General features: G+C 39.2%; 1 protein-coding gene across 3 annotated transcripts in view; it reads left to right on the top strand.

Annotated features, from left to right (window-relative positions):
- The first annotated feature begins 871 nt into the window (after positions 1-871).
- LOC141796576 (alpha-1,3-mannosyl-glycoprotein 4-beta-N-acetylglucosaminyltransferase C-like) overlaps positions 872-22,156 on the top strand; it is a 78,579-nt gene continuing 57,294 nt past the window's right edge. The window contains exon 1 of one of the 3 annotated variants that reach the window (XM_074677781.1): positions 872-1,105. The gene's annotated coding sequence lies outside the window, so the exon portion shown is untranslated. Of the gene's footprint in view, positions 1,106-21,479; positions 21,655-21,728; positions 21,942-22,156 lie in introns of those variants that run through there. The other 2 variants (XM_074677779.1, XM_074677780.1) reach the window with 2 other exon arrangements.

Raw genomic sequence — 22,156 nt, 5'->3', positions numbered from 1 at the left:
GACAAAAAGAGTGGATACATTTTTTGAACATACTAAAAATCTAGTGAATAATTATCTAAACAAAGATTTTTTGTGTGTTTATAAAGTTGTACATATGATATCTTAGCTTTAGGGATGTCTCCATCAGCATTTTTTGCCCCTGATCCTGATTATTTAATATTGAGTATCGGACGGTACCGAGTCCCGATCAGATTTTTGGGTTTGGAGATAAACTTCACTGAAGAAGTGTAGAGTGGAGGAGAACAGTTCTTTTTGTTTTATGTGTTAACAATACTAAATTGTATATATTAAAAAAAATTACAGTTAAAGCTCATTCAGTCTATTTAACTTAGTCCAGCTAATTTTGATGTGAAAACCCTCTGGATCCCAAACCCGTCGGCGGGATCGAAATTCCACTTATAAACAAGCCATTTGTCCAATCCTAAAACTGGAAACACTTGAGTAATCGTCGGATTCTCAAATTTCCGAGGGTACCTGAATGTATCACATACGAAGCTGGACATATGTCTCAACATGACGCATGAGGCGGGAGAATTTCATCAACATCGCTTTGAATTTCAAGTCTTCTAAGAAGAATTGCAGAAAATGACCGGTTTGCTCACAAAATTTAGTTGAAAAAAAAAACTACGCTTCTTAAGGCTTTCAGCAAACCCTGAATGTTGGACAACTTTTAGCATGTGATATAGAACGCTAAAATCAGAGGCTGCCCTGAACGCAACTCACGATGACGGTGAGAGACTTCAACCGTACGCCAACGGGAGTATCTCATGTTTTTCCCCTTTCATCGAAATATTTATTTTGCTACGAACTGGATTATGACTTTAACTGACCTGAACCATCCATGGTAAGGGATTAATCTGTGTGCTGAGGCTCAGCCGGAACACCAGACAAACTTCTGTTGTCAAACTGATCTCACCATCTTCACATGTACAACCTCAGTGAAGCAGGCTGTTAAACCAAGTGTCTGAACGGAAGGACTTACCGTGGATAACTGAGATGGCATAAACCTGCGTCCCACCTTCTTCTCAGAGCTTTTTGGCCGCTGTCCTCCTCTCTGTGGATATTTATCCAGTCTTTAAAGCCACAGCGGAGCAGCCTCTCCTCAGTAAGTGAACGACCGTTTCCTGTTGTTTGGGGTGCTTTGGTTGAACTTGAGGCCTCTTGAAAATATCACAGAGCATAGATGTGTCTGTTGGTCTGTCTTCACTTTCTATTTTGATGTCTTTCCACACTGCTGACACTGAAGCCATAGAGTTGTTGGTGTTAAGCTAACAGGCTACTTTTTTGATTGTTTTCGCTCTTTGAGTCATATGTCCCTGTAGAGTTACCGTAGGGTGCTGTAAAGCAGATGTTATTGCTGTATCTGGTTGTGCACGTGTTCGGTAATGAAGCTAAGTCTAGCTGCTGTTCTACGTCACTGTACCTTATTTTATCATTCTCTCAACTTTATGAGGCTGGGCGCACTATAGCGCTCTGTTTTACAATTTTAGCTTTATGACGGCTAACGTGAATGATCGGTTGAGAGGATCGGCTGGATTTCCTGATAACTGATACTTAAAAAAAAATTGCCAAAACCAGCCAGATACAAGAGATGAGGATTGGGACATCCCTACTTTGTTTATGATTTTAAATAAATTATTCAAAAAAGTAAAGTATTCATATATATATATATATATACATATATATGTATATTAGCAAAAATTTATGACATTTTAATAAGTTGCAAAACTTAAAAAAAAACTTAACAACTTCAAAAATGTGATTATTTTTTTTATAAAAATGGAATTTAAAATTGCAAAAAAAACTGCAAAAAATTTCAAGATAAAAATATTTTAATATTTCAAAGTTTTCTTAAAATCTCATAAAGTTGCGAGAAAAAAATAATTTTAAAAAAGTGCTAATTTTTTACAAAATTGTTAAAATTTCCAAAATTTCCAAAATAGAAAATAGTGAATTTCAATAATTTGCAAAAAATCGCAAAATCTAGTTAAAGTAATAATCTCAATAATTATCTAAGCAAACTTTTTTTTCATTTTTTTTTTTCATTCATGTGATGTCTTAGTTTTTAATTTTTTAGAAATTTGCAAAAATTAAAAAAATGTTATTTGAAAAATGCCCCCCCCCCCCCCCCCCCCAAAAAAAAAAAAAAAAAAAAAAATAAATAAATAAATAAATAAATAACAAATATTAAAGGATGCCAAATGATTGAATATATCTTTGAGTTGGAAAAAATTGCAACAATTCCAAAAAAAAAAAAAAAACTTGGAAAAAAACACCCTCTCTGATCTGAGGAGTTATGTGCTGAACGTGGAGCTTTCTGCAAAGAGCTGGACTTCATATCAGAGTCCCAGACTTCCTTCAGGCCTCTTACAGACGTCAGAATTGTCTCCAGTCTGTGTGAGCTCCTCGTTCTGCGTCGGTGCCTGTAACAGAGCTTCAAACTGGCACACTTTCAGCTCTGTCTGTGAGGCTCCTGATAAATCACCGGAGACACTTCACAGCTTTTTCTTCTCCGTGACGCAGCTCAGGGATGTTGAGCATCTGAGATTTTCTTACCATCTGGCGAAGCTGTTATTGAGTGTACATCTTTATAAAATATTGAATCTTCAGCGTTTGCCTAGAAAGGAGTCATAAAACCAATTTTCAGCCGTGCAGTGGCTAACTTTGATGATACATACTGCTCTGAAATTTCAGCCCCCAGTTATTTTTATCTCAGGTAATGGATAACAGTTCAGCCGGCAACAATGCTCTCCTCTTCTAACTGCCAATTAGCGGATTTTCAAACTGCCTGCTCCATAATTACACGCTCCAGAGGCATGAAGGGTATCCATTAATGTCAGCCTCGTCAATGTAAAAGGTGCAGGCAGCGTTACAAGCGGCTACATGAAAACTGGCTGGTCCAATCAGCCGTCCGAGCCCCCTGCTGTGTCTCTGCCCGGTCCCCGCGCGGATGAGCTCTGAATATTTCATAACGGATCATTTGAAGGGTTGCAGGAGCTCCCAGTGTGACTGAATATTCAGTGAACTGCGACTCACGTTTTAACCCGGTGGAACGGGATGAAAGGCGGCATTGAGACGTGAGCGGCTCCTCGAGCACAGCGCCGCCCGCTGCCGAGGAACCAAAGGAATCATCATGAATTAAAACACGTTTAATAGACTCTAACAGTCAGTAAACATCATACCTGACTACAAACCTTCAGGGAGAGAGGGACCTTTGATGCTGTTTGATTAACATCAGTTTGGATCCTTTAGAAATCACCCAAAGCCTCTGAAGGTGTCTCTGAGCACACACGATATCAAAACACGTCTCTTTCCAAGCCAGGTCCAATGAAAAAATCTCCCTTCTCAGACAGTTGATCCCATGCTAACTCAAACTTTTTTCAATGGAAGCTACGTCTCTTCATTTCAACATTTAGTTGAACTAAATCTTCATCCCATCTGTCAATAAAGCCTGCCACCGCTCTACTTCACCTCCTACAACATCAACAGCCCACCAACTTTCCATGCACCTGTGGCTAACCTCAAGTTTTACAGCCCTGGGAAGATAACTACATCTACAAAAAGACTAATCTGGAAGAAAATACTGATTTTAATTCTGTGTGAATGGATTCATTTAACTGACAACGTGTCAGATTAATATTTATGCTTGATATGTGGCAAGACATGAGCAAAGATGAAAATGAGCTGGGCGACATCATCGATATATGTTATCAAAGGCAAGGAGTTTTTCAAAAATTTAAAAATTTTGCAAATTTATTACATTTAAATAAATAAATAAATAAATATATATATATATATATATATATATATATACATATATATATATATATATATATATATATATATATATATATATATATATATATATATATATATATAAATATATATAAATATTTATTTATTTATATATATATATATATATTTATTTATATACATATATATATATGTATATATATATATATATATATATATATATATATATATATATATATATATATATGTATATATATATATATATATATATATATATATATATATATATATATATATATATATATATGTATATATATTTGAAATCTCAATTTATTTTAACTTTTGCATAATAATTGAAATGTGAGAATTTCTGCAAAAATTTTTATTACATTTTTTAAAAAATGCAAATTTTTGACATTTCAATTCTTAAAAGAATATTTTTTGGAAATGTTTTGAAAATAATAAACTTAGACATCACATGTACAATTTTATAAACACAAAACAGCTACTCGTTCAAATAATTATTCACTAGATATTTAAAAGCATAGAGTTTTATACACTTTATAGTTTATATAGTAGATAAAGTACCAAAGATGAGGACGCCTCACAGTGGTTTAACCTCCACTGTGAAGATTTCATTCCTTTATAATGTGTGTATGCTACACATTCCATTTTCCCGCCTAAAGTGAGTCACATGACCAGCTGCACGGAACTGTCAGTCATTGTGACATCATCACCAACTGCTGCCCTCTCAGGAGTGAAACTGACTAAAGTTTTGGAACGTCTCCTCATAGATGCCACAATTTTGACCAAATCTGGATTAAAATCTGAAATTTTTGTAGTAAATTTAGTCAGGAATCCATCCATGTTATTTTTAAAGCTTTACCACTTTTACTTTTTTTGTGTAGAGGCCTAACTGCTGCATCTTGTGTGGAGATGGATCCTCCTGTCCCATTCATTGTAATAGGGAGAGCTGAATGGGCTTTGTTGGGGTTCACGAACTATGAGGGCTCGTCATTTAAAAACCGTTTGAGAAACAATAAATTCCTACATACATTTTGTAAAGCAGAGTCCACTCTGTTATTTGAGCAAATTTAAAGCCAATACCATTTATGACCTAGGAGGAGGTCATTTTTGAAAAAGGTCCAAAAATGTGGTCTTGTGTTATTTTGAAAGGCAAATTGGAAACTTCCTGTTTTGAGATATGTCAGGGGTGTCGATGTATGATTTCTGCGGCTCAACGAGACAAACATTGTGACGTTGGTTTGATCTCTGAAAGACATTCCTACTGTCCATAAGAGCTGTTTTAATGTGTTTCAGTGTGCCTAGGTGGCGCTAGAGAGCACATTTTGGAATGTTAGGGGTCAATTTTTGTATTGTATTGAAGTTTTTGCTAAATCTGACGTGAGTGCCAATTCATATTAAAGTTTAAAGTTTAAAGAGCAGACGGAATAAGAAGAAACAAAGCAAAACCAGAAGTGTCAGGTCCCTTGGGGCGAGGACCCTAAATATACATGCGAATGAAAAAGAAAATGTGTATTTCCCTCTGCTGGGGCAGATCATCATACGTCATACACCTGCTGGGGCTGAAGTCCCTGTTGCAAGGCGCTGGTTCAACTCCTGGCCTTGGCTCTCTGATCGCCACCTTTCAGGCCTTTCTTTATGTCCTGTCCTACAAAAATGGTAAAAATGCTCCAAGATAAATCTTGCAGACTCTGTTCAACAGATGGGGGGCCAAAAATGACCCGGTTTGATAGTCCTCTTGGGGTTTTGTCGGTCTTACTGCTGGTGTTTCCACTACACCTGGATTGGACACATGCAAATAAAGAATGTACAATGCTTTCCATCAGTTTGTTGTTTCGTTAGTTTCTGAATCTGCTGCTTGTTTCTTCTGCAGCGGTAACTTTGCCCTTCAGTGATGTTCAGGTAGATGTTGTTTCATCCACTCCTTCCTCTTCCTTCCTCTGACTGGTTTGCATGATGCAGACTTTGTTGGGATCACCAGTAAAAGGCGATCCTGCACGGCGGCTCCGGACAAATGTTTGGATTTACATAATGAGGTGAAGGTCTGTCAGGAGGCCGCAGATTTCTCCGGCCAAGTGCGGCTTTGGTGGCGTGGAGCAGGCCAAACATTTCTCCCACTGTGTGCCTTCGGGTTGTGTTTATGGTAGCAGCCGTGGAGAGCTTTGGCTGTCGGCGCAGCCTGCTCAGCTCTGTTGGAAAGAGGACGCGCGCAGCGAGGGTGCCAGCTTTTCTAATAACCCTGCGTGGTTTGGGATGCCAAAGCACCTCTCGTAGCTCGAGAAAGGAGCTCATTCACATTCTGGCTCCTTCATTTATCCATTCAGCGAGTTTATCCTCTTCCTCTCTGCTTCCTACCTCCATGACAGCTTGTCTTTGTTTAGCTTTCAGCTTCCTCCGCTGTTTTGCTTTCTTATCACCAGATATTAAAGCTCATTATGCGACGCTCACGAGCAGCCGTTTGCCGCCACTCACACCTCCCCTGAGTGACATAATCCATCATGTGCTGTTTCAGTTTACTCTGTGTTTTCATCCTTTCTCTGCAGTGTGTGTTTTCATAATCAGCTCTGTGTTATACTCGCTGTCAGTCACCTGTCACACACACACACACACACACACACACACACACAGAGGCAGAGTCTCCTCCAGGAAATAAACCTCAGATACACGTCGCCGTAGAAACTCAGCTTGTCACATCGCTGTCACTTCGTTTAAACTTCATTTGTTGGAAATCAGCTGAACGCTCCGTCTGCTGTGGACCAGACTTTGTAAATTACCACCAGAAATACGCTTTAACTTTTGTTTTAAAGGGCTAGTTCTGTGTTTTCAGAAGTATTTAACCTGCGTTAGATAACAGTCATCCAGGCCCTGTGAGGAGAGGTGAGCTGGAGTTCCTCCTCTGAAGTGAAGCTGTGCTCCTCTAGGGAAAAACTCACTTAAGCTTCCAAAAATAGTTTAAAATATAACGAAACCCTGTCAGCTTGAGTGTACGCTGCATTTTTAGATATTTTCACTACTTTCCCTGGTTCCATTCCCCTGTAAAAGTGCTGACTAGAAACATCTTCAAGCACTTTAGTTTGTCCTCATAGGATCTGCAACCTTTACTTTCATAGGAGCCATTTTTCCTCAGCTCACCTGGATTAGGCCATGTCCACACGTAGCTATATATTTTCAGAAACTAGTATCCCTCCCTGTTTGTTTTTAAAAATCCACACGCAGCGGGTAAATCTGCCCGTGAGTGTGGCTGGAAGCACGCCAAACCCATAATGAGCAGTATTTTCCAGATGTAAAACTCATGCCAGCCAATCAGAATGAGACCCCGTCGTTCAGCGTCTACACGGAACCATGAAACCAGAGTTTTCCAAAATCTTTACTTTGGCCGAGGTTTTCAGAAAACATTATCCAGATTCCCAAATACAGGGCTACGTGTGGACATGGCCTTAAAGTCATTCAGGCACAAAATCAACTTAATGTGCACAATAGAGACAAATAAGTGTATAAAATTCGATACATTGTAGAAATCCAGAGAATAATTATCCAAAATAGATTTTTTTGTGTTTCTAAAATTATACATGTGATGCCTTAGTTTTCTAATTTTGATGAATTTGCAAATAAAAAACTCGTAATACCATACATTTGCATATAAATTTGCAAAATTTATTTATTATTTCAATAAGTTGCAAAATTTGTCAAACATTTTTAAACGTCAAAAATCTGCATTTTTTTTAAAGAAATTTAAAAATATGCAGACAATGTGCAAAACTTCCAAAAATGTTGGAACTTTCAAAAATTAACCTCAATTTCATACATTTTCCAAAAGTAAAAAAAAAAAAATAATTTAAAGAAACTTGCTCAGTTAAAAAATGTACGAATAGAAAAATAAATAAAAACAGAATTTGAATAATTTGCAGAAAATCAAAAATAAAATACAAAAATTTACATAATTTAAAAAATCTTAAGAAAATGTTTTGTTTTTTTATTTCAATAGCAGCAAAAAATTGAAATCTGAAATTTTGCAAAAAATTTTAAAAAATTCAAAGCTCGATTCAAAGAGATGATGTATATGATTATTATTTTTAATCATCAATCCCCTCTGTAAGAATAATAAAAATTCTTTATTTCAATAAGCTACAAGGAGCCACTGCAGAGGAGTCAAAGGGCCACATGAGGCCCCAGAGCCACAGGTTGAAGACCCTTGGTCTCTCAAAATCAACTTTTTCCCTGCAAAACAACAAAAATATACTTTCTCTTCTTCTTCTTCTTCTTCTTCTTCCAACGGAGTCCAGGCTCGTATGGAAAACTGTGTTTCGCTCTTTTTGTCCCCAAAATCTGCCGTAGACAAACATGGCTGTTCGTTATGTCTGCCTCTGTGAACAGGACCCTCAGTAATTTCAATTTAAAAATCTTTTTTTCTAACTTTATAAAAAAAAAAAGGAAAGTTTTATGGGATTATTCTTCATTCATTTAAAGATAATTCACAAACACGTAAAAACATTTTATCCCATTTCCACCGTTTCCGTTCAGACGAATGCTGACGACTTTGTTTAAGTGAAGTTTTCAACATGTCAGACTTGATTTGCTGGCTGAGCTGTTCCTCTTGTGAAGCCATGGTTTGTTTTATTCAGCCTTTCTTTGCAGCAGGAGTTTAGATGAGTTTACTTGCAGAAGCCCCAGCCCCACTTTTCACCAACTTTCCCTCCAGACGGATCTGAATTCGATATTTTCACCTCCGTCTGAATCCTAACCCTGCACCTGAAAATCAAACCAAACACAAAAGCACGAGCTCCTTCCTCACAACAATAAATAATGGAGACAGATGAATAATTACGGCCTGAGGAATCAATTCCAATTCAAAGTTTCTGACAAGTTAATGGATGAAGTTGAAGCCGAGCGGTGGAGCTGATGTAAAGAGCTGCCGGCCGGCCGGCGGAGATGAAGGTAAAACCTCAGCCCTGCTGATATGATCCACTGCGTTCCCTCTGTGATTGGAAATCTCATGATGTATGGAGGAGATGAGGGAGAGTATTGACTTAGCTCGCACAATCATCGCTCTCATTGCACACCTCAAGGTCCCGTATTAATCATTCATTGCATCAGGAATTAATTCTATTTTCAGGAGCGGGAGAGGAACTCAGATGCTTTATTTAACCAACAGCACAGAGTGAGAGTGCTCTGTTAAAGTCAAACTCCTGAGAATAAAGTCAAACTTCAGTGATGGTGAATACACGGGTTAAATTTAAGGTGGAAGCGGCGTTAGTCAGGTCCTCGCACTGCCCCCCGTCCCTTTATGCCGCTTTCACTTCCACTGTCAACGTTTCATCCCTTCATAATGTGTGTGTGTTACACATTCCATTTTCCCGCCTTTAGTGAGTCACATGACCAGCTGCACGGAACTCTCAGTCATTGTGACATCATCACCAACTGCTGCCCTCTCTGGAATGAAACTGACTGAATTTATGGAAACGTCTCCTCATAGATGCCACAATTTTCACCAAATCTCTGTAAGAATGGGTATTTTTTTATAGTAAATTTTGTCAGGAATCCATCCATGTCATTTTTAAAGCTGTACCTCTTTTACTTTTTTGTGTAGAAGCCTAACTGCCGCAGCTTGTGTGGAGCTGGATGCTCCTCTCCCATTCATTCTAATAGGGAGAGCTGAAAGGGCTTCTTTGGGGTTCACCGACTTTGAGGGTTTGGCATTCAAAAACTGTTGAGAAACAACAAATTCTTACAAAGTTTTTGTTAAGCAGGGTCCACTCTGCCATCTGAACAAATTTCAGGCTGATACCATTTATGGCCTAGTGGGAGATAACTTTTGTTTCTGGCCCAAAATTTAGCCAGATTTTATTTTAAAAGGCAAATTGCTGGCTTCCTGTTCGAGATAGGTTAAGGGTGTCAGCATATGAATTGTGCTTCTCAGTGAGACGAACTTTTTGACGTTGGTTTGATCTCAGTACAACATTCCTACTGCCCACTAGAGTTTTAGTGTGCCCAGGTGGCACTACAGAGCATATTTTGGTGCAAGGACCCTAATGAAGCTTCATATTAAAACAACACCTCACTGTCTGGCTCTTCTTAATATTTACTTTATGTCACACTCTGAGAGGTTGTATTGTTGTAGCTGGTGAAGGCTAAGCTAGTTTTCACTATGTCTTTCAAACTCAGGCTGGAGCCCCCTCCAGAGGACACGTTAACACAGTGCATTTAATTTGACAGTTTTAGGATGAAAAGCAAAAGTACAGTTGCATTTCAGCCGCTCATTTTCACGGAAACGGCATTTTAGCCAATGAGGAACTGTTGACAAATTGAGCACATATATCCATGAAATGTATTATTTGCAAAACCGCTTGGACTAGTTGGTGTCATCGAGCTAGCATGTACATTTGCAAGCTAACAACAGCGCAGCCAAGGATATAGTGGACAGGTGGTTGAAACAAGACAAACTAAACGTGAAAAATAAGGCAGAAGATGAAGAAAACTTAAAAAAAGAAAACAACAAGATTTACAAAAAAAACTTTTATTTTTTGAAATTTTATTTCACAGGTTTCCTAATATTTTTTTCTGGGTCATTAAAAGGTCGGACTTGACAAGAGGGTCACAAACCCAAAAATTTGAAAACCCTGATCTAGACAGACATATACACCCATAACCCTCATTCATCTTTTTGCTTCACAAACACAGACGAATAAAACAAGAGAAGACAAAATTTCATCAGGATAAAAACAAGAAACTGAAAAAGTCATTTTAAAGAGATGAAACAGGAAAAAGAAGATTAAAACTCAGATTTAATCAGGGATGTGAAAAAGTAATCTGTGACATCTTAAAACTTCTTTCTAGTCAGACTGAAGAGGCTTGTGATAGATTTGGTGTTTGGAGGTTTTGACGCTGTTTTCTGTGTCGTCTGGTGTCAGTGAGTGGATTTTTGAAGAGGAGAAACCGTCTGTAGGAGACAGAGAAAGATGTTTAACGGCTCTGAAAAAGAGGATCCTCAGCGACGGAGTGAATCAGACCAAAAACATGAGATCTGACTTTGTGACTTGTGAGTTTGTAACTGTTGCTGTTACTCATCCTCTCTGTGGCTGTGAGCCTCGCAGCGCTGCAGCTCCTCACTGCGCTAACTTTGTTTAGCAGCCAAACCGGAGAAGATCTTCTTTTTAATGCAGCACAGACGGAGGAAGTCATAATTTGCATTCGTTATCACAGAGAGCCCGAGCTGAGAATCGGCTCCGTCTCCTCCTCTCCGGTGTCTGTGCTGGTCTTAAGTGTCATCTGTCGACCTTAAAACGCTCGCGCTGCAAACTTGAACTTTTAAGAGAGTTAATTAAGACTTGTTCTGACACATTCGACGTCCATTCCTCCGGCAGGAAATCCATATTCATATTTGAGGGAGGAGAAGGTCACGCAGCCAAACGCCAAAAGAGCGGTCACCCGTGGATGTCTTTGAGCAGGACGTTGCATCGCCTCATCAATTTTTAATTGATTTATTCATCTATTCATGAATTAGCGTGGCTGGTCTCCAAAGCACACACCAGTATCTAAAGCACACAGCTGGCCTCGGATGCTGTAATTGCGTTCCCTCGTCGTTGGCAGTCAGCTGACTGTCACTCCTCATCACAGCTCCTCCTGGTTCCAGGTTGTGCGCCGCTCGGAGGAGCTGACGGGGGAACTTTGGCCGCTAATGAAGTCGCTCCTGAGAGAAGATTGTTGAGATTAGAATCAACAGCCGAGCTCCCCCGACTAAACGCAGCAAATAACGTCTTTAATCAGGCGTGAGGAGGATACGGAGGCATCGACCACTCTGCCGGGCGCGGCGGCCTGTTTCTGTTTGAGTGGCCTGAACATTGACAGGCGCTGTAGGCCGTTAATATAATCATCACGTTAGCTCAGGCTGCGCTTCCCCCTGCTGGAAGAAGAAGAGGAGTCTGCACGCTCACTCAGCGCCACACTAAGTTTCACTATCAGTGTTTCTCTCCATGAATCAGGCCGGACAGATTTAAAAAAACAGTTTGACACAGTCGTTAACATGTGATCCTGGTCGTTATGACAACAGGTCTGTTATTCCTTGGTAGCAGAGCATCTGTGAAGGAACCTGAGCTTTCATTAATATGACTGGACTCTCAGACTGTCACAGCTTTAATGCTAGCCTTATGATAGCTCAGCTGTTCAGACTGAGCGTGTGCAGATTCTCAAACCTCTACGCTCTCAGGAATACGGGTTCAAAAAGGTTCTTCTTAAAGGGCAGAAGTTCTACCCAGAACCATTTGCTTCTAAAAACCTTTTTTAAAGAAGAGTTCTTTAAGGGTTCTTTGTAAGACTCAGGGTTCCTGCAAGAACCTTTTTGATACCAAGAACCTTTTTTTTAGAAGAAGGGGTTATTCAAGAGCTGTTGAAAACAGGTGAAGATCCTCACCCTCAAATACTCAAATGTTTAGCCATGTTTTATTCATAGTTTTAGTGTAGAATAATCTGGAATAACCTTAGCAACTCAATGTACCTTAAATGTTCAAACCACTCAGAAAGATAAAAAGCTATAACTGAAATGTTAAACAGAGGCAACTGTTGTTGTTGCTGAGATTGTGATGCCGTTTTAAAACTGTGAGCGAGGAGGGAACGCCGTGGATATGAGACCCTGATGTACTTTGAAATGATGCTGGCCGTCTGCGCCCCACGTGGCACCTTTTGGTTTTGACGCCGTGTTTTATTAATAAATGAGGTGTTAGATGCTGTGTTGGCCAGTTTTGAAGCTAAGTAAAAAAAAAGATTGAGGTATGGGTTGATATTTGTTTTTTTGGTCCATGCATTGAAGCACAGACAGTCTGTGCCCCCAGCGCAGCATCTCAAAGGACGGCAGGGACTCAGATCTACAGTATTCCCTCCTCACTCATGGTTACAGAGATGGATGGACCACAAATGGTTTTGGGTTTAATCCTTTATGCTGGGTACTAGGTAAAATCCTCTGAAAGCTTTTCAGGTAGAATCTTTATGACAGGAACCAAAAAGAGTTTTCCTATGAGGAAAAACTAAAACTCTTCTAAGAGTGTACATGTTCATATGTTGTAGAAATCCCTGAATCTGTCTGTAAACTGAACAAAACACTGTTCTAAAAAATTATCTCAAAATTCGATTGCTGAAATGAAGAGGTCATCACTTTAGGACTCCTAACTGGTTCATGACACATCAAAGGTGTGAGCCTCAATCACCAAGGTATGGCTCCAGAGGGCCAATCAGAGGGAGAGGGCTTGTTATAAATGTCCCATATTCTGCTCCTTTGCTGCAGTTTAATCTGGATCATTGATGTCTTCATGAAATGGTAGTAACATGTTTTGGTCCAAAAAGCCAATAAATCAAGCACAGCAGCATTGTTTCCAGGCTCTCATAGCCCCTCTGTTCAGAACGCTCTGATTTAGTGGGCGTGGCCTTCATATGTAAATGAGCCACCGCTGATACCGCCCCGCTCTTCCACGTCACTGAGAGCGGCGCCACGAGCTCCGAGTGCACAATGTTTAGAAAACAGAGAAGCTCCTTTACCGTAACATTACAGGCTAAAACAACAGGCTAACTGCAGCTAAAGTTAGCATCCTGAAGCTAACACAGAGACAGGGGGGACACTGAGGAAAAGCTCTTCCATCTGCTCCACAGCACACAGCATTTAAAATACTCACATTTCCAGGGTCCCAGGTTTGTTGGAGGATGGTTGGTAATGCGCCTGGATTCAGGACCAGTCTATTGGCTAGCCCTCTGTTGGACTGTCCAAAGTTGGAAAAGCAGTCGGCCGTGAAGTGACTAGCACACACATGCTCAGTTTTACTGAGTGTAGCTGGAACATTTCCTGATAAATGAACTCTAGACACTTAGTCTGTCTTCTTCTGAGATGGGAAGCTTGAGCATGGAGCTATGTGGCTGTTTACAGACAAAAACAGAGCAGTGATGGCTCTTACACTTTGGGGAGGGGAGTGGGTGGGGAGGGGGTTTGGGGGTATCTGCTCCAGTGGACCAATCAGGTCAGACTTGCTTCTGATTGGTCAAAAAAAAGGGAATGAAAAGCAGCATGAAGATTGTGTTTACAGGAGGACACTAAAAGTTTGAAAACAGGTTTTTAAATATGAGTAAAAGCCAAAGTGTAGCTGTTAGCGGGCTAATCTTAGCTTTAATTTGTCCAGGACTCAAACAGGACAACTCCAGATGCAGAAGTCAAAGAGGTCCCAAAGCAGGAAACGGTTTAGTTCATTGTTAGACCAATGAGTCAAGCAGAGGTCCAAAGATGGCAGGCGGGAACAGTAACAAGAACCAGAAACAGGTCGTCCATGAGGAATCAGGAAACTAGAACACACTTGTGATCATCTGGCAGGGAGGGGAGGGCAGTGCACAGTGTGTGTGTGTGTGTGTGTGTGTGTGTGTGTGTGTGTGTGTGTGTGTGTGTGTATAGTAACATGTAGGAGCTGCAGCGTTGGTGTAACAGTGACCATATCGTGCACAAACGTCAACAGAGTGTAACAACAACACCTGGCGTTCAGTAAAAGACGCTACGCACTTTAGTTTTGAAGCAACAGAAGAGAAACGTGCAGAATTGTTCATCATCGCTCCAGCTCTGTCAGCACTGAGATTAACGATCCCATATAATGATCAGGAAACTACAAATCTGATGAGTTGCATAAAATAAAAACAGGAAATCGATACTGTCTCAGCTGTGACATCATAAGGGGGGAGTATGGGATTGAAAATGTGTCATAGCTGGTATCGACAGATTCACATCGACTTTGTTTGGCAGTCTCTTAAAGCTCCTGTGGACATCTTTAATTTGGGTTGACTTTGGCGCCCTCTGTGGACAAACTTCACCTCTTAAATCTTTGATATGTTTGTCCTGTATATTCCTCATTATGCTAGTTTCACTTCCTGCACAGGAGCTTTAAGTTGTATTTCCTCCTCCATGGTTCTTCTGTTTCCTGTAAAAACCTAAATTATTCATTTGGGGGTTGTTTGAAACAGCAGAATGACTCAGAAATGAGGATTTCAAGCAGGAGGCATATCCGGAAAATTCTTTAAATTAATTTATTCCTGGTCTCAAATGAAGTTTTTGTATCTTTGTTGTATTTTCTCCTTTTGTCTGTGAAAAGTGCGTCATAAATCCAGTTTTCTTCCCTGAGAAATGTCGTTAAAGATCATGATTGTGTTTGGATGACGCTCTCAGACTTTAGTCACTTTTAATGTGCTGATTTAATAACGTTACAGCTCGTACAGCCAGAGGCCGCTCACTGATTTAACTCCAAATTGTAATCTCTTTCCCTTCCTGCAGACATTTCTCCAAATTAAACCCTAAACCCGGCTCAGGTTTCAGCTCATTTCACAGCCTTTCAGAAACCAACAGTGGCATTAATGTGCCTCAGATATATAATCCATCCCTGTGAGCTCATATCAGCTGTTTTTCTGGTCCGAGCTGCGCGTTGTTGCGTGTTAATGGTTCAGTGTTTTCAGAAAACTCTCCCTGTCGGCGTCTGGAGGAAAAGATTGGAGCTGACAGCTGCTAAACAGCTAAATTTACTCTGCGCTCTTCACAGCGTCTGCATTTGATTCGTTTGTCTCCTCCAGTTTGAGGTTTGACAGATGGTGAAGGCATTGTGCTGCTGCAGGTGGAGCGAGGGTAACGGCAGCGCGTCCTTGAATGCAGCACCAAGGACGGCTGAGCGTAGCAACAAAAGGAGGGTGAATGAAAGCAGCTGATAATCAATGTCATAAATACGTCAACATGGAGCTCATGGTCAGAGCTTTTGTTTCTGCTCAGCAGGAAATGCAAAATATTAATCACAGAAGATGTTTTTTATCACGTAAACTGTCCATGCTTTAAGAAAAATAAAGTTAGCAGTCAAAAATATTACGTAATATCATTTTTCCAAATAAAAACCTGATTCAAAATCTGATTCAGGATTCAGAGGTTCCTGTTCAACAGATTCAACATGTCATATATCTCCTATTGGACCAACAACATATCTAAATAGATATAGAAAACGTAGCACTAGCTCGATGCTAACATATATGGAAAATTGTATTGAATGCTAGCGCTTGGCATACATCAAAACAACTTTGGTTTCAAAACAGAATTTCAACTTTCATCTCAGAAACATTTAACAGTTATGCTAAGGTTCCAAACAACTCAAACAACTGCTATAACCACTTTGAGACACTAGATGGCCTACTTCAATTAATATATCGATTTTACATGAGATTTTTAGTTTTTATTTATTTACGTCCAGAGATATCCAGATCCAGGGACCAATTTCATATTTACTCACTTATAAACTCGATTATGTCTTATCGACATAGAAACCTTTTTTGTTTTCAGACAGATTCAGGGATTTCTACAACATATGCAGAGGTTCATCTAAGAAAATACTTCACTTCACCTCCTACAACATCAACAGCCCACCAACTTTCCATGCACCTGTGGCTAACCTCAAGTTTTACAGCCCTGGGAGGATAACTACATCTACAAAAAGACTAATCTGGAAGAAAATACAGATTTTAATTCTGTGTGGATGGATTCATTTAATAAATGAGAAAATTATTTGCAAATGTTAGAAATTTCAGTATTTTGGGAAGCCTTTGCAAACATTTTTTTGAAAGTACAATTTTTTTTGAAACTTTGCAAATTTTTGACATTTCAGAAAAATTTCAATTTTTGTACATTTGAATCATTTTCAGGTTGTTGAAATTTCAATATTGTTCACATTTCCATATTTTTTCAGGTTTTTTAAAATTAGATTTTTTTCTTCCATTTTGTTTTTTCCATTTTGTTTTTTTTCTGGTTATGAAATTTCATTTTTTTTAACAAATTATTTTTTCAGGTGTTGAAATTTTAATTTTGTTCACATCTCATTTGTTCAGGTTTTTGAAATTTCAATATTTTTTGCATTTCATTTTTTTCGTGATTTTGAAAATACATTTTAACATTTCAATTTGATTCAAGTTTTTTTAATTTCATTTTTTTTTTAATTTCAATTTTATTTTATTCTGTTTTTTGAACTTTCAGAATTTTTTTGCATTTCAATTCTTTTCAGGCTTTTAAAATTTCAAAATTTTTTACATTTTATTTTTTGTGTAGTTTTTTGAAATGTCAATATTTTCTATCATTTCACACACATTTCAAAATTATTTTTCAGGTGTTGAAATTTCAATTTTGTTCACATTTCATTCTTTCAGTTTTTGAAATTTCAATATTTTTTCCATTTTAATTTTTTTCAGGTTTTTGATATTTCAATTTTTTTACATTTTAATGTTTTCAGAAAATTGAAATTTTTTTTTTTTTTACTTTTCAATTTTTTCAGAGTTTCAAATTTTTATTTATTTCTTTTTATTTTTTACAGCCATTGAAATTTTGATTATTATAAGTTTTTTTAAATAATAAACTAAAACATCAAATGTACAATTGCACAAATTGAAAAAAAAATCTTGTGTAGATAATTATTTACTTGATGGGCACTACGTGTAGAATTTTATCTCCTTTTTTTGTCTTTACTATGAAGATGAAGTAGATTTGACCTTATAACATGTTTTATTGGTTTGTGCTTGGAATAAGTTGGATAAATTTAGGATATCAAGCTTTCACACTCATGACAAAATCTGACAGAATACTTGAAACAAAGGATTTCATGGCATGATTGAGTTTAATCCACTTTAATCTTCAGGATTTTTCCCAAAGAAGAATAATTTTCCCAAAGTGCCTCAGTGTGAAGGACATGAACAGATAATGTCTGTGAACACACAGAAATACAGATATTTATCTGAGTAAAGGACACAGAAACTGAACCGCTCTCCTTCATCTGTCAGACTCTGCAGCTCTCAGTCGGACGTGGACAGATGTTGCAGCGTCCATCTTTCATTTCCTGTCCGTGTTGCAGCGTCTGCTCTTGCATCAGTCTGCTGCGTACAGCAGCTTTCCTCCGCGGCGCCTCCGTGTTGATTTGTGCTCCAACATGTTGTGATCTCAATGATTTAGCACGCTTACATTTTAAACAGATGCAGCACATTTCAGAGGGCCAAACACGACAACAGCGAGAGCGCCTCCACGCCTCCGACACGAGCACATCTGCAGCGCTGCCATTAATCTGTTTTCATGGCGAATTAGGGCGAAAATCACACCAGGACACAGCAGCATGGAAATATATGTAATCTACATTTTAAGGGGCTTGGAGGATTATTATAATTGCAAATTGGCGACTTGACTCCTGGCCCTGTTTCCATGCAGACCCAGTTTGAACTGATCATTAAAGGCTACATCCGCTCAAAATTCATGGATCCTGTTATTGAGGGCAGCTCCGTGTCCTGCTGTTTGGACTCAGTCCTGCCTTTTATTGGGATTTCTGCGTCTTTCATCAGAAATCATGTGGCAGAAAATAAGCAGGTGCTGTGTCTTAAATTTGTGTCGGGATGCTGTGAAAAATTCAAACAGATTTTGATGGTTTGCAAAGACAACACAGAAAAAAATCAAATTTGATTTCAGCAACAAAACCGTGGGGTCAGGGACACGGTTGCCGTGGCGTTGCATCACCTCTTCTTTTAGTGACACAAAAACACAAAATGAAGTCGTCACACACGGCTGCATGTGACTCAGTTTGTCCGTAGTGTCCCTAAACGCATCACCAAGGCCAGTCCTCGCACAGGTCGTCATGCACAGACGGGAACACGCTGTAACGAAGGGACTGAGTGTTCACGACCCTGAGTCCGTGCGAGGGGATCAGACTCATTGAGCGTCTCTGATGTCGTGTTTTTCTCAGTATCGGAAACATCCAGGACGCCGGCTGAGGTCGAGGCTCGCTCGCACAAAGCGTCCGGGAACATGTGAGGTCTGCAGGTTTTTATCACAGAGAGGACGACCAATCAATCTGTTACTGAGGGAATTTAAGATAGTGAGAAAAACGTTTACATCAGATTTCCAAGCACAGATGAACCAGACCAGCAGGTGGCGCTGCTCGAGGGAAAATCTCCTCTTTTCCGCTCTCTGTTTGTCAGATAAAATCAAAGAGCTCACATTAAGGACACAAGGTTTCAGGAAAAAGGATAAGTATGGTTTGATCCATGGATATCAAAGCCATATCAAAAACACAGCACTAGCTTGATGCTAAAGTATATTTTCAGATGCTAAAAGATAAAAAAACAGGAAGGAATTTTACACAGAAACTTCCAAAGGAAAAAACCATCAACCCTCCAGCTGAAAAAGTGTTTTTAATCCCGGATTACGCCGAGGCAAACAGAAAACACTGAGACTATTTTAGGATCACTCAGGAGGTCCTCGCAGGGCCTGAAGGAGCAGAGAGGGGACGGAGAGGAGGTTTGAGTGAGTCACTGAGCTTTTTAAGATCAGATGTTGGGGAAATTAAGGTTTGGATTCTTTCTCCTTTATGTTGTTTAGGTTTTTTTTTCTGAGCAGGAAAAGCTTCAGGAGAAAACGAAGCTCAGAGAAAAAGCTGCAAGAGACGAGATGATTGTAAAGTTACACACACTACAGATAACATTTCTTTACATTTAGCTCTAAAACATCACTTTAACACAGATTTAGAGAAATATTTGTGCAATATGTCTGTCAAATATTATATGTAAGTGTTAATGTTAAATCTGAATGTTAAATCTTAAAAATAAATGCCCTGATTCTAAATCTTAATCTAAGAACGAATATTTTTCTGAGGTTTCTAAATCTGATTTTAAGAAAGTCAAACACAGTGGGTTAAATCAGCCAAAAGAAACGGACTGTGATGGCGCTGTTGAAGATCCATTGAAGAAGAGCTGAACACTCTCAAGATCCCACTTGTCTGGATCGCTTCATTGACCTTTTATTTTGGTGCTTCTGGTGGGCGGGAGGTTAAATTTGCGTATAAGCTTAAGATTTAGTAATCATACCTCAAGATTTAAAAATCTTGACTTCATATTTAGAAATATTGGCAAAAATTGAGAATTTTTTGCATTAGATTTGAAATCCTTGCTAAATATCAAGAAATCTTTGCTACATGTTTAGAAATCTCTGCTCAAGATCTAGAAATATTTGCTAAAGATTTAGAAATCTTAGCTCTAGACTCTAAACTCCTTGCTGAAGATCGAGTAACCTTAGAAACCTCAAGAAATCTTAGCTCAATATTTAGAAAGCGTAGAAAATATTAAGAAATCTTGACTTCACCAGTAGAAATCCTGCTTTAGATCTAGAAATCCTAGCTCAAGATTTAGAAAATTTAGCGAATATTTCGAAATCTTGGCTCAAGATTTAGAAACTCTGCAAAATATTAAGAAATCTTCACTTCATTAGAAGAACTCTTGCTTTAGATCTAGAAATCTAAGGTCAAGATTTAGTAATCTGTGCAGGATTCAGAAATCTTTGCCTCAATCAAAGTATCTTTCCTTAAGATCTAGAAATCTCTGCTCAAGGTGAAGAAATCTTTGCCAAAGATCTACAAATCTTAACTCAAGATTTACAAAAAATTGGTAAATATCTAGAAACCTTAGCTCAAAATTTAGAGATCTTAGCTATAGACTAAGACCCATTGCCCATGATCTACTAATCTTTGCTAAAAGCCTAGAACTTCTCTCTAAATATTAAGAAATCTCAGCTCAAGATTTGGTAAATTTTGCATAGTATTCAGAGTTCTTAGCTAAGGATTAAGGTATCTTTTCTAAAGATCTAGAAGTAATCGCTAAATATATAGAACTCCTCGTTTAAGATCTAGAAATCTTGGATCAAGATTAAAAAATAGTAGCTAAATATGAAATCTTTGCTTAATGTTTCAAAATCTTTGCGCAAGATCTAGAATTTTTTTTTGCTAAATATCAAAAAGTTCTTTGCTCAAGATATAGAGATATTTGTTCTAGATTTAGCCCAATTGCTTACGATCTGGTAATCTTTGCTAAAGATCCAGAAATCTTAGCTGAGGATTGAGGTTGTTGTTTTTTAAGATCTAGAACTCCTGGCTAATGATCTAGAAATCTTTGCTAAATATTTAGAAATAATAGCTCAAAATGTAGAGATCTTAGCCCTAGACTTAGAACCCTTCGCTAAAGATCTAAAAAATCTTAGCTCAATATTTAGAAAGCAAAGCAAATTTTTAGAGAGCTAAGCTCAAGATTAAGAAATTTTTGCTCAGGAATTTGGAAATATAGGATCTAGAAATTGTTGCTAAAGATCTAAAAATCTTAGCCCAAGATCTAGAAATAAATTAAGAAGTATCGACTAAATATTGAGAAAAAAGTATTCGGGAATCTTTTCTTAAGATTTGGAATAAAAACTAAATTTGTAGAAACGCAGCCAAATATTTAGAATCAGGACATTTATTCATAACATTAATTTATTTCATTTAACATTTAGACAAAATGTTCAACATTTGTGAAAAATATCTGACGAATTTTTCACAAATGTTAAATGTGGAGAAATGTTGTTTGTAGTGTGTGTAACTGTAACTTATGCACAGAAACGGAGTATGTTTGAAAGTTGTTTCTTCTTTAATCCCGCCTTAAACGAGTTTCCCGCTCCCTAAATGTTGGCGTGGAGATTTTCTGGATCGTGCAGCGACGTGGAGAGCGGGGGGGGGGGGCAGACACACTGTGTGTGACACGGTGTGTTGGAGAGTGAGGGGGTGGCAGAGACGGAGAGAGAGAGGGCACCACTGGAGAGAGGAGGGAGGGAGGAGGAGGGAGGAGCGGGGGATCAAAGCAGAGAGACAGAGGAGGAGGAGGAGGAGGAGGAGGATAGCAGCGCTGCAGAGCTCAGAGCGCCCTGCCTGCCTTCTGCCTTTGTAGCGAGTGTTTCCTCCACTTTCCCTGAGAGCCGCGTCTCTCGGCTCCGCCTGAGTCATGAAGTGATGGAGCTGAGCGTCACGTCCGTCTGTGCGTCCACGCCGCGAGCAGGTAAGCCGCTCTGCATCCCTCACTGAGTGCTCCTCTCATTGTTCCAGCTCCGAGGAGAAGGAGAAAACAACTTCTGCAGACTTTAGGTGGATGTTCCTCCTCCTCCTCCACCTCCTCCTCCTCCTCCTCCTCTAATTGGCTCCTCATCTCTGCTCTCGTGTGGACGGCGTGCGGAGCTCCTCGCTGACAGTCTGAGCAGCGTTTAGCGGCTCCGTATCGACAGGCGGGCTCAGTGAGGCTGGAAGAGGATGAGAGGAAGACAAATCTGTGCTTCAGGGACCAGGAGGGTAAGAGCATCAGCGTGATCATCCCAATCTGCACCAGAGGAGATAATCTGACTCAGATTAGACCCTCCTCTCTGGAGTCTGTGGTCCGGGGTTGGTGTCTCTGCAGGTGATCGCGCTCCGATCAAGCTCCATCATCAGGACTGGAGCTGGTCACAGATCCTCCGTCCTCTCCGCCTGGATCAGGGTGATTTACCGCTGCTCCCGTCAGCTCCTCG

This window comes from Halichoeres trimaculatus, unplaced genomic scaffold, assembly GCF_033239565.1.
Source record: "Halichoeres trimaculatus isolate MK-OKI-2021-1 unplaced genomic scaffold, fHalTri1.1 fHalTri1_scaffold_10, whole genome shotgun sequence".
Classification (NCBI taxonomy): Eukaryota; Metazoa; Chordata; class Actinopteri; order Labriformes; family Labridae; genus Halichoeres; species Halichoeres trimaculatus.
This window is presented reverse-complemented; position numbering and strand designations above follow the sequence as displayed.